The 22,400-nt window shown below is 41.0% G+C and overlaps 1 protein-coding gene across 13 annotated transcripts in view; it reads right to left on the bottom strand.

Annotated features, from left to right (window-relative positions):
- LOC106586043 (LIM domain only protein 7) overlaps positions 1–19,968 on the bottom strand; it is a 126,379-nt gene extending 106,411 nt beyond the window's left edge. For 5 of the 13 annotated variants that reach the window (XM_045707643.1, XM_045707637.1, XM_045707645.1 and 2 more), the window contains exon 1: positions 3,228–3,544. The gene's annotated coding sequence lies outside the window, so the exon portion shown is untranslated. Of the gene's footprint in view, positions 1–3,227; positions 3,548–19,475; positions 19,801–19,874 lie in introns of those variants that run through there. The other 8 variants (XM_045707641.1, XM_045707640.1, XM_045707644.1 and 5 more) reach the window with 5 other exon arrangements.
- Positions 19,969–22,400: the final 2,432 nt, after the last annotated feature.

Below are 22,400 nucleotides of genomic sequence, written 5' to 3'. Positions count from 1 at the left end.
ACCAATCCCTCCTGCAGCAAAGCACCCCCACAACATGATGCTGCCATCCCCGTGCTTCACGGTTGGGAAGGTGTTCTTTGACTTGCAAGCCTCCCCCTTTTTCATAATGATGACCATTATTTGTTTCATCAGACCAGAGGATATTTCTCCAAAAAGTACGATTTTTGTCGCCATACGCAGTTCCAAACCGTAGGTTGGCTTTATTATGGTGGTTTTGGAGCAGTGGCTTCTTCCTTACTGAGCGGCCTTTCAGGTTATGTTGATATAGGACTCGTTTTACTGTGGATATAGATACGTTTGTACCTGTTTCCTCCAGCATCTTCACAAGGTTGTTTGCTGTTGTTTGGAATTGATTTGCACTTTTCGCACCAAAGTACGTTCATCTCTAGGAGACAGAACGCGTTTCCTTCCTGAGCGGTATGATGACTACGTGGTCCCATGGTGTTTATACTTGCATACTATTGTTTGGACGTGGTACCTTCAACCATTTGGAAATTGCTCCCAAGGATGAACCAGACTTGTGGAGGTCTACAATATTTTTTCTGAGGTCTTGGCTGATTTCTTTTGATTTTCCCATGATGTCAAGCAAAAAGGCACTGAGTTTGAAGGTAGGCCTTGAAATACATCCACAGGTACACCTCCAATTGACTCAAATTATGTCAATTAGCCTATCAGAAGCTTCTAAATTCCTGACATTATTTTCTGGAATTTTCCAAGCTGTTTAATGTCACAGTATGTAAACTTCTGACCCACTGGAATTGTGATACAGTGAATTGTAAGTGAAATAATCTGTCTGTAAATAATTACTCGTGTCATGCACAAAGTAGATGTCCTAACCGACTTGCCAAAACTGTAGTTTGTTAACAAGAAATTTGTGGAGTGGTTGAAAAACAAGTTTTAATGACGCCAACCTAGGTGTATGTAAACTTCCGACTTCAACTGTACTAGCCATATATAGGAAAACCAAAGTTCCCGAGTCTGGGCATAATATAATGTGAGGAGGTCATAGAAGATGTTTTGTAGTGATTCCTATGTTGTTGATATAAAGACTATTTGTTGGTCCATGGTGTGTAATGAGGAGCAACTAGATGCTGCTCTTAACATATTTATGAAATTGCTTATCCCAGTTACTAATACGCATGCACCCGTTAAGAAAATGACAGTAAAAATTGTTAAATCCCTGTGGATTGATGAGGAATTGAAAAATGTTATGGTTGAGAGGGATGAGGCAAAATGAATGTCAAATAGGTCTGGCTGTACAACCGATTGGCGCAAATGTACTGCAAATTGACAAATCATGTGACTAAATTGAATAAAAAGAAGAAACTACACTTTGAAACAAAGGTAAATGACAAAGAATGATAGTAAAATCTTTGGATTACTTTCAATGAAACTTTGGGCAAAAAGGCAAACTCTACTCCATCATTCATTGAATTAGATGGCTCATTCATCACTAAACCCACTGATATTGCCAACTACTTTAAGATTTCTTTATTGGCAAGATTAGCAAATTTAGGCATGACATACCCGCAACAAACGCTGACACTACACAATCAAGTATTTTTGACAAAATTATTAAAGACAAGCGTTGTCTTTTTGAAGTCCGTAAAGCAAGTGTGGAAGAGGCACATTTTTTTGTTGTTGTCTATCAACAATGACAATCCACCGGGGTCTGACAACTTGGATGAAAAATTGATGAGGATAATAGCGGACGATATTGCCACTACTATTTGCCATATCTTCAATTTAAGCCTACTAGAAAGTGTGTGCTCTCAGGCCTGGAAGGAAGCAAAAGTTATTCCCCTACCTAAGGATAGGAAAGCCCCCTTAACTGGCTGAAATAGCCGAGCAATCAGCCTGTTACCAACCCTTTGTAAACTTTTGAATAAAAAAATTGTTTGACCAGATACAATGCTATTCCACTGTAAACAAATTGACAACCAACTTTCAGCATGCTTATAGGAAAGGACATTCAACAAGTACAGCACTTACATTATTGATGATTGGCTGAGAAAAATTGATGATAAAAAGACATTTATTAAACATTTCATTAATTTTTGTTCTATTATCGATACAATAGGACTTAATTGATTTTGGCCCAATAGGCCTGGCATATTGCCACGTTCAAGAGGCTTTCCCTTTTGATTGGGTTATTTTGCCTAAAAACATTTTGGCCTACTTATATAAAAATAAAAAAAACAACTCTCCATCTCTGCCCAGCCTGGCAAGAGTGGCCAAAAGGGTGTTTAGCATCCCCAGTGGCTCTGCAGGTGTGGAGAGGGTGCTGGCCTGTTCTCCAGGCACCATCACATGAGCCTGAAGCCACAGACTGGCCAAACTACTGTTTCTAAAAATGAATTAAAAGGAACTAATAAGTCATTTTCCGTTTAATTTGTCTTTAATTCTAAGTAAGTCACAGCCTGTGTACACAATTTATAGACAATAATGATTTAATACAACAAAATGTTGTTTAAATGCTGAACGCTTTATATCCCTACCAGCCCATTGTGTCACACTCGCAAATGCTTCACAATGCATTTCTTTGTTGGCAATAGTCTTAAAATAATTGAAATAATATAGCCTAAATAATTCATTTTTGGCTCCCTGTCTGGCTCCTGACCTATTTAGAGTGTGTATATGCTGTTTAATATAACATTTAGTCTATTTGAAATGATGTGCGCTTCTTACATTCACCTTTTCATGTTTATTCAAATAATTTTCATTCAAATGATTTGATATGGTTTCAATACTTCAAAACCAAATGGTACGTCCAGGTAGTAGTTTTAATGAATGGAGCGAATTTGGAGCTGCAGTTTTTTTTCCTGTGTGCATGGAGTGGTTTTTAGCAGAGCGGTTTGAAAGGATGAGTGGTGCACATCTCTGAGTTGGATTTCCAACCGTTCAACTCCGCTCACATAATCGGCCCAGTATGTTCCAGTCAAAGATCAGACAATACATACAAAAATAATCAATATCTTGTCATCTGTATGTAAATACAGTACCAGTCAAAAGTTTGGACACACCTACTCATTCGCTTTTCATGTAGTAACCAAACACTTTTTTGGTTACAACATGATTCCATATGTGTTATTTCATAGTTTTGATATCTTCACTATTATTCTACAGTATAGAAAACAGTAAAAACAAAGAAAAACCCTTAAATGAGAAGGTGTGTCCAAACGTTTGACTGGTACTGTATGTGCATCCTAATATGTAGCAGCACTTACTTGACAGTGGCTTTAGTGGATGTGTCTTGGAGGTCTCCTGCGTGAAAGAGCTGTACCTCCTTTAGTCCGAGCTTCCCACAGGAAGGAAGACGTTGAAGTTGTCCTGTGGAGAGACAGATAGACAACCAGACGGACTGAGAGACGGACAGGGAGAGAGGTTTTCCACTTTTAGAGTCACCGTCAATAATGACTCAGGCATTCTCTGGCAGACTTGACAAGCAACAGTTCCACACTTCACTGCTGCATATCCAAAGTTCATTCCACCGGGGATAACTGAGAAAGGGGTGGGTAGGAGCATGTGTGTGTGTAGCAAATAGAGAGTGACAATGCAGAACACACACAAGCAGGGGCAGGGCAGCATGACCGGCAAATTGACAGCTCTAAAACTACCTGTGAGTGTGTGTGGGCCGGCCAAGGGGGCGGGGTACTTGGAACTAGGAGAGGTGAGTGAAGTTTACAGTCTGTAACACTTTATCTCTCACACACACTCTCATGCACACCCTTAAACTGGCCTGCCTACCCTCCCTGCACTGTAGAACACCTGCGGTTGTAACAAGAGGTTGGGTGACTGAAACAGCGACTGAAACAGTGCTACAGGCTATATATGTCACCTGTCCTGACATAACACCCTGCATATTTAAACCCTGTATTACAATCCAAAAAACAGATCCCTAATGTGTGTACAATAGGCCAATTCCCTCTTCCTAGAACAGTTTAGCTCTAATGTTTCTTGTTCTAACTCTCTAGTGCCTCCTTCTCCCACCTCGTTTGTACATCTGCATATCCCTTAGGGGTTTAGGACTACACACAACCCTACTCCATGTAATGACACATTGGATTCAAGCATTCAACGTGGGGCTGAAAAAATAACAGGGGTAGCCGGGTCTATATTTAAACACCAAACATGCTTATTAGCAGATGGCAGGGGAGAGTTGACCTCTGCAGCTGCCGGCTTCGCATTACGGGAATTTTAGTGGGCCTCTAAGCTCACAGTAGTAGGACCTCAAAATGTGAAAGGTCAATAGCCTCTCACTTCCTGCATAGGGGGGTTAACAGTTGCACTGTTTACTTGTAATAGTACTGTATATTGGGGGGTCTTGTTTTATCTGGGTCTATTTATGTTCGGGAAGGCTTATCTGATTACTGTTGGGTTGAGCAGAACAGTGATACAGTAAGACCAAACCTGTGGGGTATATCACAAAGCAGGATAACCAAATTAGCCATCTAACTTTGATAATCATTCAGAAATAACTATTGATTTTCTGGTTCATTCAGAAAGCTAAGCTTGTTAGATGTTCAGTGAAATTATACCATGTCCATTTTTAGCCAGCTTCTTGCCATATCCCCCAGACCGGTACCAGAAAAATATGAACTGCTGAATTAACTGATTGGCTGACATCGCATGCTGTTATAACCTCCTGAGCTAACAAACACTCCTTTAAAAACAATCAGATACAATTCATATGGACATTCCATTGTGTGAACTGAACTCATAAAATTGTTACTCAATGCATACCATAGGTATAGTTTACTACAGTTAAAGGCCTCGATACATGAGGCAATTTTTTTTTACTTTTGCGTTTCTATCCCCTTCGATCAGTATGTGACCTATGTTGTATTAACGTTTATCTTATCTAACACATTGCAAAGCAAACTGACGAGACAGCGTGAGATAAACTAGACAGTGTGAGGTAAAATAACTAGAATCACATATATTATGTTCTCGTGAAATGGGAAAATATGCAGTTGTAGTTTCCACCAAAAATTGTTTGTTGATTGTGATGCTGCAATCTGTACAGTTTAAAGATAGAATATGGAAGTTTAGTTTCTAATCAATTACCACACATTTTGGCTTGATTGTTCACTGTATGGTTCACACAGAATAATATAATAAAATTGATTTCTGGGCAATATTACGGCCCATTTATGAGCTCAGTAGAACCCCCTAGATGCAGATATTCCGAACAGCATCTTTAAATGGAAACTCCTATTTTAAGACTTCTACAACCACACATGACCTACATAAGGGACGAATGTGATTGATGAGGATCTTCATAGGGCAAATGGACGGTCCCTTACTAGACGTGCGTGGGTGCTATTTAAATAGGCAGACGGCCTCAGATCACCCCCCAAGGTCAAAAAATAAAGTTTCCAGGACACTCGGTTTCCGAGATATAAGTTGTTATTTTTTGTAGATTTTTTTTCTGCTGTTCCAGAACATTCCACCAGATGGCGACTGGCTGTATATTGCAAATGGACATTTCATAACCACAGACTTCAAAGACGAAACTCGTGAGCACAGGGCTGGCCAAATGTACTTTTAGCCCAGAAACAAGATGGCGTCGAGGCCACAACGCTCTTTGAGTTAATGCACATTTTGTGGGATTAAAGGTCGAAAACGGTAATACAGCGCTAATTTGACCTCTTCACGTCAAAGTACATAAACCTAAGGTGTAAGGAAAAATAGAACCAGCCATTTATCTATAGTAGTTTACGAGAAATCATAACAATGTCCATTTCATGATGCTAAAACAAAGTTTTTTTTGTTAAGTTATAGATCCAGTTGAGGCGTGTTAAGGCGAATCCGTTAAGGTGGGTTTCGGAGATCTACATGATATCTGTGATTTTCTGTACACACACACACACACACACACACACACACACACACACACACACACACACACACACACACACACACACACACACACACACACACACACACACACACACACACAGCAAGGATGGAGTGACACAGTGTGGGGCTTACAGACACACAGAGCCTGCAATAGTTACTGGCGTTCGAAGCATCTACGAACCGTCAGACCTAGATCTCTGAAACTGTATAAACCTGCTCTAGAGCTTAAGTCGGTAGTGCACAGTGAGTTATGTGGCTCTACAAGGTTCTCAGGCCGGAAAACAGCCTTGTCCATTTGCAATATCTTCAATTCATTTTAACGTCGCAAAAATTACGACATTTAGAAAAGTCTCAGAATCACAAGACTAGGTGCATTGATACCGCCTTGGCCCATAATGATGGACCCTACAAGTTTCTGTCCGATAGCTCTTTCAGGGACCCCGTAGCAATGCCCGCTGCTCGGGCTCTGAATGACCTATCGAGCCAAAACTCGGGAGTCAGGTCGCCTCAGTAGACCTACACATAATGTCAGACCTGGACCCGCAGCTAGAACGTAACTATGTGTTTTACTTTTTTTAAATAGTTTTAACAGAAGGCGCTGTGAATTTTGTGCCGGCTCTGAAATATGTGATAGTTGGCTTCTAAACACACCAAAGTGTGTTTGGTGTCAGAACGTATCTTTTTGGTGTCAATATGATATCTTATTGACTGATGGATGGCTGAATTGATGGCTGACTTATTGTCAATTTCCAATAAGTTTAAACAGTGATTTACCATTACCAAATGGACAGGCTGAAATCAACACTGAAAGTGGCATCACCGTAGTCTCTAGACCGTGCCGAGTTCAACAAGGTGCCCCACTTGACCGTAGCTCACTCAGTCTGACCACAGCAACTGTGCAAAAACTAGGCCCGGAATGAAGCCTGACTAGTAGTTATTTAGACATCTTTTAACATATTACGGCCGCTGGGTCACACAGAGACACAACGTTTTCAACTGCGGTCATCGGGGGGAGGTTGGGGTGGATAAGCCACTGACTTTTTTTTTGCTGCGCTCGCCGGTTCATGTAGTTTGACACATCCGAGTTTCTCTCTTATGTTTACATTGGTTTACAGGTTATGCACTAACTCTGCTTCTGTGCAAGCAATTTTCAAAATTCCTTTTGCCACGTGGTCAGGGTCACATGTACCTCTGTACGTTTGATTTGTTTAACACTTTTTTAGTTACTACTTGATTCCATATGTGTTATTTCATAGTTTTGATGTCTTCCCTGTGATTCTACAATGTAGAAAATAGTCAAATAAAGAAAAACCCATGAATGAGTAGGTGTGTCCAAACTTTTTACTGGTACTGTATATATATTTATACATTTTTTATAATTGTTTAACTTATCAAAGTAACATGGTTTTTTGATTATCACATGAATATTATTCTTTTTATGAGTTTCTTTTATTTAAAAATTTTTTTTAATTATTGTAATATTTGTATTTATACAGTACCGGTGAAATGTTTTAGAACACCTACTCCTTCAAGGGTTTTTCTTTATTTTTACTCTTTTCTACATTGTAGAATAACAGTGAAGACATCAAAACTATGTAATAACACATATGAAATCATGTAGTAACCAAACATTTTTTTAAAGAATCTAAATATATTTTATATTTGAGATTCTTCAAAGTAACCACACTGTGCCTTGATGACAGCTTTGCACACTCTTGACATTCTCTCAATAATTTTTTGGGTATCAAGAGTACCTGTGGCCTTAATTCTAATGGAAAAATATAGTATGACATAATGGACAAAACATGAACAGCAACCGTTTTAACCAATCAAATGGGCAGACAATGGTGGGAAGGAAGTGGTAAGCACATTCCATCCCTCCCTGCATATTTCCGCTATGTATCCAGCTCTTTAAGTAGAACATGAGTGAAAGGGAGGAGGGGACAAGAGGAGAGGATGGCAGGGGAGAAAAGAAGAGGAGGGAAGGGGGTGCTGAGAGGAGAGGTGGGGAGGGTAGAGGGGGAGGAGAGGAAGGGGAGGAGAGGAAGGGGAGGAGAGAAAGAGAGTAGAGAATGAGAAGTAGAGGAGAGAGGAGATGAGGTAAAGAAATGTACTTTGTTCAGGGTTGGGGTCAATTCCATTTCAATTCCAGTCAATTCAGGAAGTACACAACAATTCCAATGTTTTTCAATGAGGAACATTTGGAATTGGAATTTGATTTACCTTCTGAATTGACTGGAATTTAAATGGAATTGACCCCAACCTGATTGTGTTTTTATATTTTTATATTTTATGGGAAGCACTTTGCACAGCATCTTACCTTTAATGAAATGTGCTATTTAAATAAAGTTTGACTTGATTTTTGAAAAGAGGATATGAGAGGAGACAAAACAATAGAATAAAAAAGAAGAGAGAAGCTGGCAGACACATGGCGCTTACAACTGTGATGTTAACCTTTGCTCCTACTAATGATCTAGGAGAGTGTGAAACACTGACCTTTGTGATCAGGTTATTGAATGAGTCATTGTAGTGTGAAATTCGAAAAACAAAGAAACTATCCCTCTGGTGTAATGAGTCAGATAAGGACACAGATTTACAAGTAGGAACCATTTCTGACACCTATACATTGTTGTGCCATTGTTGATTAGGATATACAAACAATGGTTTGATAGTTCACTGCATCCTCCCTCAGTAAGTATTCATTACTACTACACAATGCAATTATCTCACATAATACATGGATTGTTTTAGTTTGGATTATGTCAATTTGCAGTGGTATACAGCACTGGAGCCTGGTCCCTGATGTGTTTGTGTTGTCTTGCCAACACCTGCGCACTGTAAACCCTAACAGTGTCATGGAATAAAACACATTTTTGTTGTAAACTCATTACGTGGCAAATCGTTATCCTCACTCTAAAGTATTGGGTTACCCTGACATGCACGAAGCATTTACTTTTCCTGAACTCAACTATTTTATCTGAATACTGTAACTCATATTTTTAACTGTACAGCCCGATGTCTGACGTCATGTGCGTCAACAACGTTCTGTACCGTGGTGCATCTCAAAGCGAAGGAATTTCAAATACCATTAAGAATTTTCATAGTAAGAAGAACAGTAGTAAATATCTGTTTGGTCAATGACTGTATAATCAAACAGGTTTTACTGTGTGACTCGAACTAAACAGTCCCGTTTGGACAGCAACCATGCTGATTATGAGTTTTATCCTGTTTGGGCTAGGGGGCAGTATTGACACGGCTGGATAAAAAACGTACCCGATTTAATCTGGTTACTACTCCTGCCCAGTAACTAGAATATGCATATAATTATTGGCTTTGGATAGAAAACACCCTAAAGTTTCTAAAACTGTTTGAATGGTGTCTGTGAGTATAACAGAACTCATATGGCAGGCCAAAACCTGAGAAGATTCCATGCAGGAAGTGGCCTGTCTGACAATTTCTTGCCCTTCTTGATTATCTCTATCCATTACAGAGGATCTCTGCTGTTACGTGACACTTCCTACGGCTCCCATGGGCTCTCAGAAGGCGGCAAAAAGGTGAATCGTGGCTTTGCAGGCTCTGGCTGAAAAAAAGTAGCGTGTTTGGGTAGTGGCTGGTTACAGTACTGTGAGACTCAGGCGCGTGCCCGCGTCGACCCCATGCCTTGTTTTCTTTCGTCTGTTTACCTAAACGCAGATTCCCGGTCGGAATATTATCATTTTTTTACGAGAAAAATTGCATAAAAATTGATTTTAAACAGCGGTTGACATGCTTCGAAGTACGGTAATGGAATATTTAGAATTTTTTTGTCACAAATTGCGCCATGCTCGTGACCCTTATTTACACTTCGGATAGTGTCTTGAACGCACAAACAAAACACCGCTATTTGGATATAACGATGGATTATTTTGGACCAAACCAACATTTGTTATTGAAGTAGCAGTCCTGGGAGTGCATTCTGACGAAGACCACCAAAGGTAATCAAACTTTTGTAATAGTAAATCTGACTTTGGTCAGGGCTAAACTTGGTGGGTGTCTAAATAGCTAGCCGTGATGGCTGGGCTATGTACTCAGAATATTGCAAAATGTGCTTTCACCGAAAAGCTATTTTAAAATCGGAGACCTCGATTGCACAAAGGAGTTCTGTATCTATAATTCTTAAAATAATTGTTATGTTTTTTGTGAACGTTTATCGTGAGTAATTTAGTAAATTCACCGGAGGTTTGCGGGGGGTATGCTAGTTCTGAACGTCACATGCTAATGTAAAAAGCTGGTTTTTGATATAAATATGAACTTGATTGAACAAAACATGCATGTATTGTATAACATAATGTCCTAGGTGTGTCATCTGTTGAAGATCATCAAAGGTTAGTGCTGCATTTAGCTGTCTTCTGGGTTTTTGTGACATTATATGCTAGCTTGAAAAATGGGTGTCTGATTATTTCTGGCTGGGTACTCTGCTGACATAATCTAATGTTTTGCTTTCGTTGTAAAGCCTTTTTGAAATCGGACAGTGTGGTTAGATTAACGAGAGTCTTGTCTTTAAAATGGTGTAAATTAGTCATATGTTTGAGAAATTGAAGTAATAGCATTTCTAACGTATTTGAAAATCGCGCCACGGGATTACACTGGCTGTTGCGTAGGTGGGACGATTTCGTCCCACCTAGCCCAGAGACGTTAACTAAGTTTTTATTATTAGTGAGTTATATGGAGATATTGTGCAATTCAGTTTAGCTAACATTAGTCTTGGTATGTTAGTGTGTTGCTTGACAAGTGGATGTTTTGACTGCGTGTACAGAGTATGGTGACAGAATTAGTTTATTAATGTTATGTCAAGGGTGTACGCACTGAAGATATCCAGCAACAACTAGTTGGTGCCATTGGTGGTCAACACACATCTTCTCCTGCTGCAGTATGGTGGTCATATGCTTATTGAGCACGCTGATATAGTAAGTTATAAATGATCAGGACATTGGAATTCCTTGCTTTGTAAAATGTCTTCCAACAAATCTGTGCGATATGTGACTAGGTAAGCCTAGTTTGCTAGTTGTAATGGCTGTCTTCGTGAAGAGAGGACCAAGGCGCAGCGGGTTGCATGTTCATCATTATTATTTATTAAATAAATGTGAACACGGTAAAACAATAAACAAAGACAACGACAGACGACAGTTTCACAGGCTACTACAACTAGCAGTGCGAAATACAACTACCCACAATAAACAAACAAAACACATCCCTACATATAGGACTCTCAATCAAAGGCAACTACAAACACCTGCCTCCAATTGAGAGTCCAACACCCAATTACCTAACATAGATAATACTAAACTAGAAAGAACATAGAAAAACAAAGACATAGAACATAACCCAAAAACCGGAAATAATAAATCAAACACCCTTCTAAACAAACCACCACCCTGAACCACATAAAACAAATACCCTCTGCCACGTCCTGACCAAACTACAATAACAAATAACCCCTATACTGGTCAGGCCGTGACAGTACCCCCCCAAAGGTGCAGACCCCGGATGCACCTAAAAAAAATTAAAAAAAATAAACCCCTAACTAAAGGGAGGGAAGGGAGGGTGGCTGCCGTCAACGACGGCACCTGTGCTACATCCCCCCTCCCCAACCCACCTATACTGGAGGTGGCTCAGGTGCTGGACGTGGACCCCGCTCCACCCTTGGCTTAGCCCACTTAGGTGGCTCCCCTGGCTGCGCCCGGCTGGCGGGCGACCCTGGCGGCTCCAGACTAGCGGGTGGCCCTGGCAGCTCCAGACTGGCGGGCGGCTCCGGACTGGCGGGCGGCTCCGGACTGGCGGGCGACTCTGGTGGATTCGGACTGGCGGGCGGCTCCGGACTGGCGGGCGGCTCCGGACTGGCGGGCGGCTCTGGCGGCTCCGGACTGGTGGCGGGCGGCTCTGGTGGCTCCGGACAGTGGGCCATCTCACCCGGTTCCGGACACTCTGGACGAGGCACTGTTGCCGGACACTCTGTTCGAGGCACTGTTGCCGGACACTCTGGACGAGGCACTGTTGCCGGACACTCTGGACGAGGCACTGGAAGCCTGATGCGTGGGGCTGGTAGTGGAGGTACTAGCCTGGGGACAGGCACCTCCGGGCTAGTGCGGGGAGCGGGAACAGGCTGAGTTGGACTGGGCTGACTCACTGGAAGCTTGATGCGTGGTGCTGGTACTGGATGTGCCAGCCTGGAGACATGCACTTCAGGGCTAATGCGGGGAGCAGGAACCGGCCGAGTTGGAGTGGGCTGATGCACTGGAAGCCTGATGCGTGGTGTTGGTACTGGACATGCCAGCCTGGAGACACGCACCTCAAGGCTAGTACGTGTAGCGGGAAACACTGGACCATAGAGGCGCACTGGCGGTCTCGAGCGCAGGACTGGCATCACCCCTACTGGCTGGATGCCCACTTTCCCCTGGCACATGTAGGGCGCTGGTACTGCGCATACCGGCCTGAAAATACCCAGCCTCGTCACAGCACCCATCACCCCAAAGCACGGGACCTGTCCAGTCAATGGTCGTTTGGAAAAACACGGGGATTTGGCTTGGGACTTAATCCTCGCCCAGCCAAACTACCCGTGTGCCCCCCCCAAAAAATTATTGGGGCTGCCTCTCGTGCTCTATCTGCCTCCCAGGCAGGTTATCACAGTGGTCCAATAATTGTTCCCATGTCCAGTCAATTCTTGACTTCAACACCTCCAGCAACCAGGATGCCATCTCCTCCCGAGCGCGCTGCTTCCTATAGTCCACTCGTAATTCCGTTTGCTCCTTTCTCCGCTGCTTTGTCCATTTTTGGTGGGTAGTTCTGTCACGAATGTAGCCGTGTTGAATTGACCAAAACGCAGCCGGGATATGTATGCTCATCTTTACTTATATTTGAATAAAGTGAACACGGGAAACCAATAAACAAAAACGACTAGTAACAGTTTTACGGGCTATACAGATACTTTAGCAGTGTAAAATAAAACTAGCCACAATAAACAAACAAAACACATCCCTATATATAGGACTCTCAATCAAAGGCAACTACAAACACCTGCCTCCAATTGAGAGTCCAACAGCCAATTACCTAACATAGAAAATACTAAACTAGAAAGAACATAGAAATACAAAAATATAGAACATAACCCAAAACCCGGAAATAATAAATCAAACACCCTTCTAAACAAACCACCACCCCGAACCACATAAAACAAATACCCTCTGCCAGGTCCTGACCAAACTACAATAACAAATAAGCCTATACTGGTCAGGACGTGACACTAGTTTGCTACGCTGACGTAAAGTACCAGTCAAAAGTTTGGACACACCTACTCATTCAAGGGTTTTTCTTAATTTTTACTATTTTCTACATTGTAGAATAATAGTGAAGACATCAAAACTATGAAATAACACATATGGAATCATGTAGTAACCAAAAAAGTGTTAAACAAATCAAAATATATTTTAGATTTTCAAAGTTGCCACCCTTTGCCTTGATGACAGCTTTGCACACTCTTGGCGTTCTCTCAAACAGCTTCAACTGGAATGCTTTTCCAACAGTCTTGAAGGAATTCCCACATATGCTGAGCAATTTTTGGCTGCTTTTTCTTCACTCTGCAGTCCAACTCATCCCAAACCATCTCATTTGGGTTGAGGTCAGGTAATTGTGGGGGCCAGATCATCTGATGCAGCACTCCATCACTCTCCTTCTTGGTCAAATGGCCCTTACACAGCCTGGAGGTTTGTTAGCCTGTTAGGGCTAGGGGGCAGTATTTGCACGGCTGGATAATTTTTTTTTACCCGATTTAATCTGGTTACTAATCCTACCCAGTAACTAGAATATGCATATACTTATTATATATGGATAGAAAACACTCTAAAGTTTCTAAAACTGTTTGAATGGTGTCTGTGAGTATAACAGAACTCATTTGGCAGGCAAAACCCTGAGACATTTTCTGACAGGAAGTGGATACCTGATGTGTTGTATTACCTTTAAACCTATGCCATTGAAAAACACAGGGGCTGAGGAATATTTTGGCACTTCCTATTGCTTCCACTAGATGTCACCAGCCTTTACAAAGTGTTTTGAGTCTTCTGGAGGGAGATCTGACCGAACAAGAGCCATGGAACGATGATGGCCCATTAGACACCTGGCGCGAGTTCATGTTGGGTACCCTCGTTCCAATACGTTATAAAAGAGTATGCATTCGTCCACCTTGAATATTATTCATGTTCTGGTTAAAAAGGCCCTAATGATTTATGCTATACAACGTTTGACATGTTTGAACGAACGTAACTATATTTTTTCCCTCGTTCATGAAGTGAAGTCCGGCGGGCTTAGATCATGTGCTAACAAGACGGAGATTTTTGGACATAAATGATGAGCTTTTTTGAACAAAACTACATTCGTTATGGACCTGTGATACCTGGAAGTGACATCTGATGAAGAGAATCAAAGGTAATGGATTATTTACATAGTATTTTCGATTTTAGATCTCCCCAACATGACGACTAGTCTGTATCGCAACGCGTATTTTTCTGGGCGCAGTGCTCAGATTATTGCAAAGTGTGATTTCCCAGTAAGGTTATTTTTAAATCTGGCAAGTTGATTGCGTTCAAGAGATGTAAATCTATAATTCTTTAAATGACAATATAATATTTTACCAATGTTTTCTAATTTAAATTATTTAATTTGTGATGCTGACTTGACTGCCGGTTATTGGAGGGAAACGATTTCCTCAACATCAATGCCATAGTAAAACGCTGTTTTTGGATATAAATATGAACTTGATAGAACTAAAAATGCATGCATTGTCTAACATAATGTCCTAGGAGTGTCATCTGATGGAGATTGTAAAAGGTTAGTGCATCATTTTAGCTGGTTTTATGGTTTTGGTGACCCTGTCTTTGAATTGACAAAACATTACACACAACTCTTGTAAATGTACTGTCCTAACATACTCTAAATTTATGCTTTCGCCGTAAAACCTTTTTGAAATCGTAAAACGTGGTTAGATTAAGGAGATGTTTATCTTTCAAAGGGTGTAAAATAGTTGTATGTTTGAAAAATTTGAATTTTGACATTTATTTGGATTCAAATTTGCCGCTCTTGAAATGCACCTGCTGTTGATGGAGTGCACCACGGGTGGGACGCCTGCGTCCCACCTAGCCCATAGAGGTTAGGTCATTGTCCTGTTGAAAAACAAATGATAGTTCCACTAAGCGCAAACCAGATGGGATGGCGTAACGCTGCAGAATGCTGACAACTATATCTGACTCTTGGTTATATTTTAGCTGAAAGTACAAAAGACAAATTTTTTATTCCTCCCTTAGGGTCAAAATGAGAATGGTGAGCGGCAGTCCTTAATTGATGCAGTACGTAAAGCTGTCTCAATGGAAGGCTGTATTATTAGATTATCCATGGATATATTTCCTTTGGTGCCATAAAATACACTACATGACCAAAAGAATGTAAACACATGCTCGTCGAACATCTCATTCCAAAATCATGGCAATTAATATGGATTTGGTCCCCCCTTTGCTGCTATAACTGCCTCCAATCTCCTGGCAAGGCATTACACTAGATGTTGGAACATTTCTGCGAGGACTTGCTTCCATTCAGCCACAAGAGCATTAATGAGGTTGGGCAAACCATTTCTGTATGGACCTCGCTTTTTGCACAGGGGCATTGTCATGCTGAACCAGGAAAGGGCCTTCCTCAAACTAAATAGAGATTCCTTGAATGCATGAAAATTGACTGACTTTGAGTTGTATGTACTAAGAATATAGTATGGTTTGTTATGTTTTGAGTTAACCTGTTAGGGCTAGGGGGCAGTATTTACACGGCCGGATAAAAAACGTACCCGATTTAATCTGGTTATTACTACTGCCCAGAAACTAGAATATCCATATATAATATGCATTATTGGCTTTGGATAGAAAACACCCTAAAGTTTCTAAAACTGTTTGAATGGTGTCTGTGAGTATAACAGAACTCATATGTCAGGCAAAAACCTGAGAAGATTCTGTACAGGAAGTGCCCTCTCTGACCATTCCTTGAGCTTCTTGACTCTTTTTATTGAAAACTTAGGATCTTTGCTGTAACGTGACACTTCCTACCGCTCCCATAGGCTCTCAGAACCCGGGAAAAAGCTGAATGATGTCGAGGCAGCCCCTGGCTGAAAAACATTAGCGCGTTTGGATAGTGGTCGGTCAGAGTACTATGAGACTGAGGCGCGTGCACGAGGCGACCCCATGTTTTCATTTTCTCTCTCTTTGTACTAAAACACAGATTCCCGGTCGGAATATTATCGCTTTCGTTGTAAAGCCTTTTTGAAATCGGACAGTGTGGTTAGATTAACGAGAGTCTTGTCTTTAAAATGGTGTAAAATAGTAATATGTTTGAGAAATTGAAGTAATAGCATTTCTAAGGTATTTGAATAACGCGTCACGGGATTCCACTGGCTGTTACGTAGGTGGGACGAAATCGTCCCACTGGCCCTAGAGAAGTTAATAGTACCTAACTAAATTTAGGTAATCACTTTCCATATATGGTTGAAGGAAGTTGAAAGGAATTTTTTTGTTTCATTGAAGTAAATATTTTGAGTTGGTACGACTATTGCACTACTCAATGTTCAATCTTTACTAACGACATGCCACTGGTTTTGAGTAAAGCCAGTGTGTCTATGTATGCAGATGACTCAACACTATACACATCAGCTACCACAGTGACTGAAGTGACTGCAACACGTAACAAAGAAATGCAGTTATTTTCAGAATGGGTGGCAAGGAATAAGTTAGTCCTAAATATAAAAAAAAAACTAAAAGCATTGTATTTGGGACAAATCATTCTCTAAACCCTAAACCTCAACTAAATCTTGTAATGAATAATGTAGATATTAAGCAAATTGAGGAGATTAAACTGCTTGGATTAATCCTGGATTGTGAACTGTCATGGTCAAAACATATTGATCCAACAGTAGTTAGGATGGGTGAAGTCTGTCCATAATAAAGCTCTGCTCTGCGTTCTTAACAGCTCTCAACAAGGCAGGTCCTACAGGCCCTAGTTTTGTCGCACCTGGACTACTGTTGAGTCATGTGGTCAGGTGCAACAAAGTGGGACTTTTTGTGGCACCTGACCACAAAATTGCAATTGGCTCAGAACAGTGCAGCACGACTGGTTCTTGGATGTACACAGAGAGCTAACATGAATAATATACATGTCAATCTCTCCTGGCTCAAAGTAGAGGAAAGATTGACTTCATCACTACTTGTATTTGTAAGAGGTATTGGCATGTTGAATGCACCGAGCTGTCTTTTTGAACTACTGGCACACAGCTCGGACACCCATGCATCTCGGTAGGACCTCGTCCTTTTGGGCTCACAAGTGGCGCAGAGGTCTAAGGCACAGCATCTTAGTGCTAGAGGTGTCACTACAGACACCCTGGTTTGATTCCAGGTTGTATCACAACTGGCCGCGATTGGGAGTCCCATAGGGCGGCGCACAATTGGCACATTGTCGTCAGAGTTTAGCCGGTGTAGGCCGTCATTGTAAATAAGAATTTGTTCTTAACTGACTTGCCTAGTTAAATAAAATTAAAAAATAAATACTCCACAAGACATGCCACCAGAGGTCTCTTCACAGTCCCCAAGTCCAGAACGGGCTAAGTGGAGGCGCACAGTACTACATAGAGCCATGACTACATGGAACTCTATTCCACATCAAGTAACTCATGCAAGCAGTAAAATTAAATAGAAAAATTGATAAAAAATACACATTGAACAGTGGGGACTGTGGAAGCAACACAAACATAGGCACAGACACATGCATACAAACACATGATTACAAACACACTATACACACACGTACACATGGATTTTGTGTTGTAGATATGTGGTAGTAGAACAGGGGCCTGTGGGCACACACTTAATCTGTTGTGAATGTATTGTAATATTACTTTTTTTAAGTATAACTTTTATATACATTTTGCTGGACCCCAGGAAAAGCAGCTGCGTCCTTGGCATCAGCTAATAAATACAAATACAAATTAAGTTGACTACAGTTAAAGCATAGCAATTCGATATGCAGCAATTCAATGTACTAAATTAATTAACAATATATTTTTAAGTTAAGTACAGTTGAGAACCTTTTAATTTGCATAAAACCATTAGGTTAACTACAAGTAATTCAAAAGAATTAGTTGTGCCTTAATTTTAACTTTTTAGTGTTTTAATTTACAATGTTGGAGGTAATCTGTTTCCTAAAAAATTTACTTCACGGAACTTATAGGGTTTTACAGTGAAGTTATTGTCATGCAAAACATGACAACGACCATAGGAGCCGTGATCTGTTTCACCTCTCTTGCGCTTGTCTCCACCCCCCTCCAGGTGTCGCCCATTTTTCCCATTATCCCCTGTGCATTTATACCTGTGTTTTCTGTTTGTCTGTTACCAGTTCGTCTTGTCTCGTTAAGCGTACCAACGTGTTTTTTCCCGTTCTCCTGTTTTCTTTAGTCCCTATATTCTAGTTCTTCTGGTTTTGACCACTCTGCCTGCCCTGAGCCTGCCTGCCGTTCTGAACCTTCTGACACTGCCCTGGATTACTGACTGCTGCCTGCCCTGGCCCTGAACCTTCCTGCCATTCTGTAGTTTACGGAGTCTGCCCTGGATTACTGACCTCTGCCTGCCCTTGACCTGTCGTTTTCCTGCCCCCTGTTTTGTAAATAAACTTCTGTGATTCGAACTGTTCTGAGTTCTGATAAGGAGTTGACTATAAAGCACCAACCGATCTGGAACCAGGCTAACAGTACTGAAGACTACTTCCATAGACATTGAGAATTCCCCTATCTCTGCCGTTATCCTGAGGGTGGTAAAAAGCGGAGTCAGGATGAGATCAGCAGAACGATGGGCTGTCTGTCTGTGTCTGACTGTGCTTTACAGAGTGGATGGCCCGAGTGGTCAGGGAGATTTCGCAACGCCTGTGGTAATTAAAGCCCTCTGCTGAGTCACTGAAACAACACCAGGGTGTCTGGGCAAAGAACAGCAACACACACACACGCTGAAGATACATGCATGCTTACACATGCATGCATCTCAATGTTATCATAATGTTATGCTAGCATCTCTTTCCACATGAGTTGAGTGTCCTTAAATTCATTTAGGTCAATGCAACACTGCTTTGCTTTCCACTGTGGTTTCAGCTACAGCGATCCCAATTAACTCCACACCCTATCACCCCTCTCATTAAAGAAGCCAAGATGGCAACCAGCCCGCTCCATCCCAATCACATCTGTCCCACAGGCAAAACCATCCCCATTTAAAATACCTTACAAGACATCATAGCAAAATGAAATGGGACAGAGAACAAACAAACAAAAAATGTGTGGGTTTTACTAGTAACATTCTTCGTTGGAAATGTTACTAGTAGGAAATGTCAGTAACAAGACGTCATTGCAAAACAAGACTGAACAGAGGAGTATATGACAATCAAACACTAACATGGCATATATTTAAGTCCAAATGGGCTCTGTTTTCAATAAGGTGGTTTAACAACAAGGTCTAACAAACAAACATTCTGTAGTACATTCAGTGCTGGGAAATCTCAGTAACACTTACGGAAGAAGTAGAGGTCTGGAGATAGGAGAGAGGGTCCTGAATGAATGGGAGGCTTGAAAGAGCGACAGCAAGATATATTTATAGAGACAGAGAGAGAGAGAGAGAGAGAGAGAGAGAGAGACCGTTCTCCAGTGCAGATCGGAAATTGTTGCACCCAAATGTTTTCTTGGTTACCGCCTGTAAATGTGATGAAAAGACGGATACAGTGTGAAAGTGAGAGAGAGAGAGAGAGAGAGAGAGAGGGTGAGTGAGTTAACCTAGAGAAGAAAGGTAGGATGTATAGAACAGTAGAGGATGCTCTGTGTTGTTTTTTCCTTCTCAGTCTTCTCCAATCCTCCACTATAAGTTCCTGCAGAGTGAAAGTTAAGTTCCTTCAGTTCCTTAAGTTCCTTCACTTACTGCGTTGGCTCCTGTAAGGTCCCCGGTAAACAGAAAAGGGGAGTGCTATAAACTGTTCTGGAGCCAGCCAGGCAGACCACAGGGGCAAGCATCTGGAGTAGAGAGGGGGAAACACACACACACACACACACACACACACACACACACACACACACACACACACACACACACACACACACACACACACACACACACACACACACACACACACACACACACACACACACACACACACACACACACACACACACACACACAGCCCCAGTGTTGTTACGGCCTTATGCCTTTCCCATGATCTCAAAACACTGAGCAAGAGCAAGAGAAACAGGCCATTGTTGTTGTCAAAACACACACAGAAGAAACGTACAAAAACACAGACACACACACAGACTCTGGGATTGGTGTTTATACATGGGTGTGAAGTCAGTTAACATTGATCAGGCCTATCCCAATACATTTAAATACAAACTGATATTACTGTGGTTATACAGGACTAGCCATTGGGAAAAAGGTCTTCTGACTTAATTGGAAATGTATAGTTAACTTTTTATGGATGGGGGCAGTATTTTCACGGCCGGATAAAAAACGTACCCGATTTAATCTGATTATTACTCCTGCCCAAAAACTAGAATATGCATATAATTATTAGCTTTGGATAGAAAACACTCCAAAGTTTCTAAAACTGTTTGAATGGTGTCTGTGAGTATAACAGAACCCATTTGGCAGGCCAAAACCTGAGAAGATTCCAAACAGGAAGCGCCCTCTCTGACCATTTCTTGGCCTTCTTTGTTATCTCTATCCAAAACAGGGGATCTCTGCTGTAACGTGACATTTTCTAACGCTCCCATAGGCTCTCAGAAGGCGACAGAATGTTGAATGATGACTTTGCAGGCCATGGCTGAAAAACAGTAGCGCATTTGGTAAGTGGTCGATCTGAGAACAATGAGACTGGTGCGCGCGTGCACGAGAAGAGTCCATTTTACTTTCTCAGTCTTTGAACGAAAACAGGATTTTAAACAGCGTTTGACATGCTTCGATGTACGGTAATGGAATATTTTGAAATTTTTTGTCACGAAACGCGCCGGGCGCGTCACCCTTCGTTACCCTTCGGATAGTGTCTTGAACGCACAACAAAATGCCGCTATTTGGATTTAACTATGGATTATTTTGATCCAAACCAACATTTGTTATTGAAGTAGAAGTCCTGGGAGTGCATTCTGACGAAGAACAGCAAAGGTAATCCAATTTTTCTTATAGTAAATCTGAGTTTGGTGAGTACCATACTTGGTGGGTGTCAAAATAGCTAGCCCGTGATGGCGAGCTATCTACTCAGAATATTGCAAAATGTGCTTTCACCGAAAAGCTATTTTAAAATCTGACACCGCGATTGCATATAAAGGAGTTCTGTATCTATAATTCTTAAAATAATTGTTATGTTTTTTGTGAACGTTTATCGTGAGTAATTTAGTAAATTCACCGGAAGTGTTCGGTGGGAATGCTAGTTCTGAACATCACATGCTAATGTAAAAAGCTGTTTTTTGATATAAATATGAACCTGATTGAATAAAACATGCATGTATTGTTTAACCTCTCTAGGCTAGGCGGGACGAAATCGTCCCACCGACGCAACAGCCAGTGTAATCCCGTGGCGCGATCTTCAAATACCTTAGAAATGCTATTACTTCAATTTCTCAAACATATGACTATTTTACACTATTTTAAAGACAAGGCTCTCATTAATCTAACCACACTGTCCGATTTCAAAAAGACTTTACAACGAAAGCAAAACATTAGATTATGTCAGCAGAGTACCCAGCCAGAAATAATCAGACACCCATTTTTCAAGCTAGCATATAATGTCACATAAACCCAAACCACAGCTAAATGCAGCACTAACCTTTGATGATCTTCATCAGATGACACACCTAGGACATTATGTTATACAATACATGCATGTTTTGTTCAATCAAGTTCATATTTATATCAAAAACCAGCTTTTTACATTAGCATGTGACGTTCAGAACTAGCATGTAGTAATTTTATGTCAAAATGTATAGCAAATGAGATTTTGTTTTACTACAATGTAAAAACAATTTAAACTGAGCCATGTTGGTTTAAAAAGCTGACTCTTCCAAACGAAAAATTTGGAAGAGTGAATTTACTAAATTACTCACGATAAACGTTCACAAAAAACATAACAATTATTTTAAGAATTATAGATACAGAACTCCTTTGTGCAATCGAGGTGTCCGATTTTAAAATAGCTTTTCGGTGAAAGCACATTTTGCAATATTCTCAGTAGATAGCCCAGCCATCACGGCTAGCTATTTAGACACCCACCAAGTTTAGCCCTGACCAAAGTCAGATTTACTATTACAAAAGTTTGATTACCTTTGATGTTCTTCGTCAGAATGCACTCCCAGGACTGCTACTTCAATAACAAATGTTGGTTTGGTCCAAAATAATCCATCGTTATATCCAAATAGCGGCGTTATGTTCAAGACACTATCCGAAATGTAAATAAGG

The sequence above is a fragment of the Salmo salar genome, chromosome ssa25 (genome assembly GCF_905237065.1).
Source record: "Salmo salar chromosome ssa25, Ssal_v3.1, whole genome shotgun sequence".
Taxonomy (NCBI): Eukaryota; Metazoa; Chordata; class Actinopteri; order Salmoniformes; family Salmonidae; genus Salmo; species Salmo salar.
This window is presented reverse-complemented; position numbering and strand designations above follow the sequence as displayed.